A 7,822-nucleotide genomic window follows, 5' to 3' on the forward strand; every position below is an offset into this window, starting at 1 on the left:
GACGATTTCCTATTAGGGTGGCCTCTCCAGGGGACTTCCGTATATGTTCTTGGCAGGTTGTTGTAGTTGTAGGTGTGAGGAGGAGGGAGGCACCAGGGCTGGTGGAGAACTTAGGACCGTTTGTAGCTTGATGGCCTCTAGACGGGATGAAATAAATTTAGTTAGAAACTTTATGAGGATCGGTCCTGATATAAGAATTCCCAGAATGCAGAGTAATAGGGTGACCAATGGAATTATAAAGGACATCTACCCGGGTCTAGAGGTCTCGCCTCATGTCTGGAGATTGGGGGCGGACTCTAGGATGGCATTGATGTCCCTAACCCATCCTGACTAGCTGACAGGGAAACAGCACTGTTCTTTTAACAAGCAGCTGCCCCTTCTGCTGTGGTTAGAAGATTGAGGGCCCACCTGTTTTGTAAGATGACCCCTGCCAGAGAATCTGACTGTCCCTGTAAGAGGGCGAGTGCCTGGCTGGTTTTCACCTGGGCTCGTGCTGTCCCCATAGGCAGGACCGCTGCAGGCCCAGGGAGGCGCCTCCAGTGGCTGCTCCAGCAGTGGCTGCTGTTCTCATACAGGCAAACAGTGGCGGTTTGGTTTGCCAGGGCAAAAGGTGTCTTGCCCACAAATAAACAGGTTGTACTACCTGAAGGAGCCACAGCAGGAGTCTGCTTGAAAAGGTACGGGAAATCTTCCAGGGGCGCACACGAGTGTCTGTCCCTGGTGTTGGAGTTTTTGTCTGGGGCGGCCAGATGAGTTTCATTTTAGTGGTTCATCGGCTTCCCCTGAGCGTGATGGATCCAGGTGGGTATTTCTAGGACCTTAATAGCACTTGGGCAGAAAGTAAGACTGGATAAGGACCTTTCCACGCCAGGGTTAGCTAGGATGTGGGGGACCCATCCTTCCACTGTTTGATGAGCACTGAGTCCCTGCTTGGCTAGGTGGAATAATTTCAGCAGACTCCTGGGTGTAGGGACTGCCCTAGCTGTTTGATACCTGGCCTTGGGATGATTAGGGCTGGGAAATAGTGGCCCCAAGTGTAAAAGCGCAATAAAGAAGGTGTCAGGAGGTAGGGCTCTGGACTGGTTGGTTTGCAGATGAAAGACTGCTCCCAAGTAAGTCCTTGCTCTCTCTGGGAATCAGCTAACCTGGGAGGGTCTTGCCCTGGTCAGCAAGGCCCTAAGCTGTCAAAGCTTTCTTTATAGAAACTAGAAAATGTGGTTAATTCAATATAAAAAATTTTTTTAGGTTGTTTTCCAATTTTTCATGATCACAGACAATATGGTAATGAAAATCCTTGTATACTTTTTTTTTTTTTCCTTGAGACGGGGTCTCACTCTCACGGCAACCTCCAACTCCTGGGTTCAAGCCATCCTCCTGCCTCAGCCTCCCAAGTAGCTGGGACTACAGGTGTGCACCACCATATCTGGCTAATTTTTTCTATTTTTAGTAGAGACAAGGTCTCACTCTTGCTCAGGCTGGTCTCAAACTGCTGACCTCAAGCGATCCTCCCGCCTCAGCCTCCCACAATGCTAAGATTACAGGTGTGAGCCACCTCTCCTGGTCCCTTATATACATTTTTGTGTAGCTGTATAGTTTTACAAGATACTTAAAATGTGTGATTTCTGGGTTAAAGCCTTCACATATTTCAAATATGTCATACATTATATATATTATTTAAGAAATGACAGTTAAAACTTAATCTAATTTAATTCCAAAAGGGTGAGACAGTTTACATTCTGAGGAAAAAAAGAAAAGAAATTTAAAAAAAAATTAATTCTTAGTCTTCCTAAAAAAGAAAATTTTTATCTGAGGCATGTGAGCCCCTTTAAATTATCAGGCCCGAGAGGCATTGTAATGAAACAGCAGTCATGTCACTCCCCTGGAGCTACGGGATTCTTTCTGGAAGCCTCTGGCTATGTGGACTCTAGACTAACTGACGCCAAGTAGCCATGAAATGGCTGGACACCGAGACTCGTAATCTGTGTTCAACAAAGCGTAGCCAACCACGAAGCAATGTTATCTCTGTGATCACTTGAGAATTCCTGCCAGACAATTTTGTGTCTCCTGTCTCCTTTTTCCTTTAAAAAACCACTTGTAACAGAGGCTGATGGAGAAATGCCCAAGGCAGCCTGGAAGTGTGTATCCCGGGCAGCAGTCAGTCCTCACTTTTTTTTTTTTGAAACAGGGTCTCGCTCTGTCTCTTGGGCTAGAGTGCAGTGGTGTCATCACAGCTCACTGCAACCTCAAACTCCCGGGCTCAAACGACGCAGCCTTGGCCTTCCAGAGTGCTAGGATTACAGGCATGAGCCACTGGCCTGGCCTCTCCACTTTAACTGGAGTAAACTCTCTAAATTACATTTTGTGCATTAGCTTCTTCCTTTTAGGTGGAAAATTCCCACCAATAGTGTCTGGAGAGGGTCCTTCTTTTCATACTCTGTATAATACAGGATTTTATCAGTCTCCTAGTTAATGTGGGGAAAGAATGTTAGCAGTCAGCCACTAACAAAATGTAAGCCAGTGTGAAAATATTAATATCGGACAGAAGAGACATTCAAGGCAAAAAGGATTTAAAAGGGCAGAGCGATATTTAATTTTGATAGGTCACCCTCTATCAAGAAAGTAAAACAGCCATAGGCCTTTGTGTATACTTATATAATTGCCAGTGGTGATTTTATATAGTTTAATATAATATCTGATTACATAGCTTCAAAACATAATGCAAAGACTCAAATACAAGGAGAAATTGCTAAACCTGTACTTGTCATAGTAATCTTCAAAGCACTTCCTTCAAAGATGGGCAGATCAGGAAGAATAAATAAAGATAAAGAGTATATGAATAACATGATTATTAGTAACAAGCTTGACCTACCAGGTTTATGTGTAAACTGAGGATACATTTCTGAGCACATTCCCAGGGTGTATTTCATACCTACAAGCACGCACATTCGCATCGTAGGTGAGCTGTAAACTTAAGTCGTCTGGGAACAGTGATTAACCACAGTTCAGGTTATATCCTAAGAAAACAGCGTCCATAGAAAGGGTAGGATAGTTCAGACAGGTTTTGCAAATAGGAGAAAAGCCAGCTCCAGCGAAGAACTCCTTGGGCCTTCTGGGTGGCTTTTGTTGAGGACCCCCGGACTCTGGAGCCCCCAGGCCCCGTCCTGTCAGCAGTCTTCTATTCTGGGCTAAGGAGCTCAGGCTTCTCCAGGTGGCTTGGGAAACACAGCCTCCTAATCCGGGGAGTAAGAAGACTTAGAACTGGCGAGCGCAGGGTTAGAGAAACCACCTCGAGGACCGAGCCTGGTGTGTGGGAGACACCCTGCTACGCCACCTCTTTCCAATCCTCCTTGGGGGCCTGATCTGACCGAGGTCGGGGCTGCCGAGTGCCGCGAGGCAGGGAGCCCTGAGCTCTTGCTGTCACTGTGAGCACTTGGTCAGGGCTGCAAGGGCTGCGGATGCCATCGCTGCCCTTCAGGGAGACGGTGGCCCAGACTGGGGCTGTAGGTCTGGAAGGAATCAGATCCGCGCAGGATCCCTCAGCCGGCTCTGAAGACAGGATGGGGATGGTGCCTGTGCATTAAAGAGGTTTCTGCCTCGTGTGTCTCATAGTGAAAAAAAAAAAAACATCAAAGAAGGTAAGAATTTTCTTTCTGGCCTGAAGTAGAAAGGGATGAGACTATGAGGGCAACAATCTTATGTTTTCACTCAGGAAGTAAATACAGGTTTGGTTTGGGGACAGAAGTCAGAAAAGCTCTTCTGTTATTTCATCAACACACCCACGTGGGACTTTTGCTGCCTGTGTTGCTGGGTCTTCAGGATCTGGGTGACCAATCTCCCCTCCATTATGTGGGCTCACTTAGTGGGCAGATAAAACTCCACTACATGCGTTTAAAAGGATGATGTCGGGCACGGATGATGCCATGTCAGATCCTGGGAGGAGCCTCACCTATGTAACGTAGGTATGCTGGTCGCCTGAAAAGATGGGTCATCTGGGGACACCATGAGCAGGAGAAGCAGTTCGTCATTACCCACAATCTGAGGCTACATCAAGCTCATTTTCCTTGTCTGATCTGACGAAGTTTTCATGTTTTTAGTGTTTCCCTTGAGAGTTATTTTACTTCCCTTTTTATTTATTTTTCTTAGTGACTTCTAAATGTTCTCTGCCTGTCTGTAGATGACTTCATCTTCTCTTAAGCAGCCATATGTGATACCTATTTAGTCAGAGCCACTTGCCAATTTTTTCTTATACGTAAAAGTTTTAGATAAATATTATTTATTGGTTTTTAATTGTAAAAATTAAAGTAGAAGTATATAAGTTAAAAATGAAAATCTCTCACCTAGCCCTATTCTCCAGAGGTAATCACTATGAATAGTTTGGTATATACTCTGATTTTTATACACTTACCCGCTTTGTTTTTATACAGATGAGATCCTGTTAAGTATACTCTTCTGCAATTTGCTTTTTCTTCACGTAACGATATATCTTGGAGACTTTTTCATACAATTACATTTAGATTTACTTTTTTTTTTTGTCATGGCAGAATACTATTCTGTTGTTTTTAATGCACTATGATATATTTTGTCAATTCTATACCAAGAACTACTTATGGTGCTTTTTATTTTGGGAGGATATTTTAGGAGATTTTTGAGAGTATCAATTAAGAAGATTCCTTATTTTGCTTTTCACGATAATGACGAACATTTGCAAAATGCTCATGTACAACCTCCCCTCACCCTCATAACAACCCCATAATGAAGCTGCCATTATCCACACATGACAGAAACACCAGACCATGGAGCCCCAAGTCAGGGATCACATGCACCTTTGCCCTTATAGCGATAGCTGGGTCCTCCCTACCCCCTGCCAAATGATGTCCATATATGAAAACTCATCCTTTCTGTCCTTGGTGCTCCAGAGTTACAGCTGGATGTGCTGCCTGGTGGGAGACTGCATGTCCTTCAGCCCTAGTGGTTGTTCCAAATAGTTTATTGGCCCAGGGCAGTTATCACTTCCTCACTCTGCAGCAGACTCATATTTCTATCTCCAACGACTTTTTTATACAGTAGATGACGGACAAGATCATCCTATCTGCCACCATTTTTGTATTCATAAATTGATAAGAAACAAGGTGGCTAAGGGCAAAACATTTATTCAGTAACAACCCTTGACTCAATGAGAATCAGTATCCATCCTGTTGATTCATGCTGCATTGGAATAGTATGTCTTTTGCTGTCTCCTAAATTTGAGCCAGGGAGATGTTTTTGATTGTTGATATTTTAAAATAAATATGAATTGACCAAGTGTGGTGGCATGCGCCTATAGTCCCAGCTACTCAGGAGGCTGAGGTGGGAGGATTGTTGAGCCCAGGAGTTGGAGGCTGCAGTGAGCAATGATCAGACCACTGCACTCTAGCCTGGGTGACAGAGAAAGACCCTGTCTTTAAAAATAAATAAATAAATAAGATCGATTCAGTCCATCAACATATATTGAAGTTTTACTGTTTATTAAGCACCATAAATGTATTACTTATTATCCTTGAAAATATATAAATGAGAAAACAGTCTCTGGGAGTTTAAGTGCCCAAGACCTATGAGAAGCTGAGCTGGAATTCTCGCCCATATCTGTGTACTTCCCAAATCCAAATACTCTTCTATGCACAACTCAGCTATGCAGGCAAGCTACTAATGTGTCAAAGCAAGTTGTGAGTCCTTGATGGGCTCAATCGTTGCTGAAGTCCCTCCTGGTCATAAAACTGTGCAAGTCCAGGGGAGTTTGGTTGGTGTGGTCATGATGGCTTCCCACTCAATCCCATACTCAGATTCTGGTTTTATGATATGGCATGGAACTGGGAAACATTTTGTACACACACAAAAGATCATAGTCCTTTTTTCTTTAGTTATTCAAAATAAGCTAACCCAACAGAAGCAAAGTGAGTCTTTAATTTTTATTTGGAAAGCAAAAGATAACTTTCTGAAAATCCCCAATACTGTAACCTTCAAAAATAGGGAAGGGAGGGTGGGATAGAAGTGAGATAGGAGAAAAAATAAAGAAGTGGAATCCCCCCTTGACGTTAAGTCAGTATATCTCACATTGCTTCCTGAAGCAGAGCTGGAGAAAGAGCCAACTTTGCTGTATAAAAAGAAGTGTGGCATAACGATCCAGCAGTCCCAGTACTGAGCACATGTCCAAAGGAAAGGGCATCAGTATGTCAAAGAGACATCTGCATTCTCATGTTGATTGCAGTGCTATTCACAATAGCCAAGATACGGAATCAACCTATGTGCCCATCAGTAGATGAATGGATAAAGGAAATGTGGTACATATACACAATGGAATACTATTCAGCCATAAAAAGGACGAAATCCTGTCATTTGCAACAACATGGATGAGCCTGGAGGACATTATGTTAAGTGAAATAAGCCAGGCACAGAAAGACAGCAACTACATGATCTCACATATATGCGAAATCTAAAAAAATCGATGTCACAGAAGTTGAGAGTGGAGTGGTGGTTACCCAGAGACTGGGAAAACTAGGGCAAAGCAGGAGAAAGGTCAGTCAATGGGTGCAAAGTTGCAGTTAGAAGGAGTAAGTTCTGGTACTCTATTGCACAGTGGGGTGACGACAGCTAACAATAAAGCATTGTATATTTCAAATATCTAGAAGAGAGGATTTTGAATGCTCTCACAACAAAGAAATGATCAATGTTTAAGGCGATGGATATGATGATTACCATGGTTTGATCACAGAATGTATAACCATATTGAAATATCCCATGTACCCCATAAATACGTACAATTATGATGTGTCAATAAAAAAATGAGGCATAAAGTTTATTCAATTAATATTTATGGAATCCCTACTATGCATCAGGCAGGCACTGTGCCAAATCCTGGGGATAAGATGGTGAATTTAAGGAACTCACAATCTAATGGTAGAGAGGCACAACGTGTTATTGCAGGGGCGGAGCTGAGAACGGAATATCAGGAGCTCAGAGGAGGGCATGTCTAACAGGCTTCTTTAAGGAAGGCGATGCCTAAAGTGAATGAGTGAAGTCAGCCAGGTGAAGAGAAGTTGGATAGGAAAAACATTCCAGGTGGGAGCAAAAACATGAAGGTCGTGGTAGTTAAAGAGCAGAGTTTGAAGAAAGGAGAGAAGAGAGATGAGGCTTTGGGGAAGACACGGTTCTGTTTGGGATACAGGGAGTCCGAGACACCTCAGTGAAAGGGTTTAGCACGACGCGGGATATATGGGGCTGAAGTTTCGGGATCATCTGGGATGAAGGTATAGATATGAGTGATAGTTGAAAATGTGAGAGTTAATTAAACCATCCAGGGAGTATATACAGAGTTAGATGAATAGACATTTGAGACTAGAATACAAATAAAAATGAACATTTAAGGGACAGACAGAGGAAAATGAGCTCAAGAAAGAGAGAATAGAGAGGTGAGAGCAAATACGAGGGAGTCCAGCATCACAGGACCCGAAGGAGTAGAGCTGAATCAAGGCATGGCCTGCGGAGACAGGTGGCCTCGCTATTCCAGCAAGTGAGGATTGCAAAGATGAAGTATTGGAGGTAGTGGTTTGAAAGGTTTTGATCAATAGTGAGGATGAAGAGGTGAATTTTAGAGGAAGTAAGGAGAAAATTTGTAGTCTGCTCTTGAGAGAAATCCGGATGAGAAGAGAAGAGAGGTTGGGTGACAGCTGGCGGGATACCACTACTGAAGTCAGAAGAGGAGGAGGAGGAGGAGGAGGAATGGCTTTGAGAACGTAAGAGAAGAGACTTCAGTATGTTTCTAGACTGAAAGGTAAAGCCAGTAGAA

This window comes from Eulemur rufifrons, chromosome 24 (assembly GCF_041146395.1).
Source record: "Eulemur rufifrons isolate Redbay chromosome 24, OSU_ERuf_1, whole genome shotgun sequence".
Taxonomy (NCBI): domain Eukaryota; kingdom Metazoa; phylum Chordata; class Mammalia; order Primates; family Lemuridae; genus Eulemur; species Eulemur rufifrons.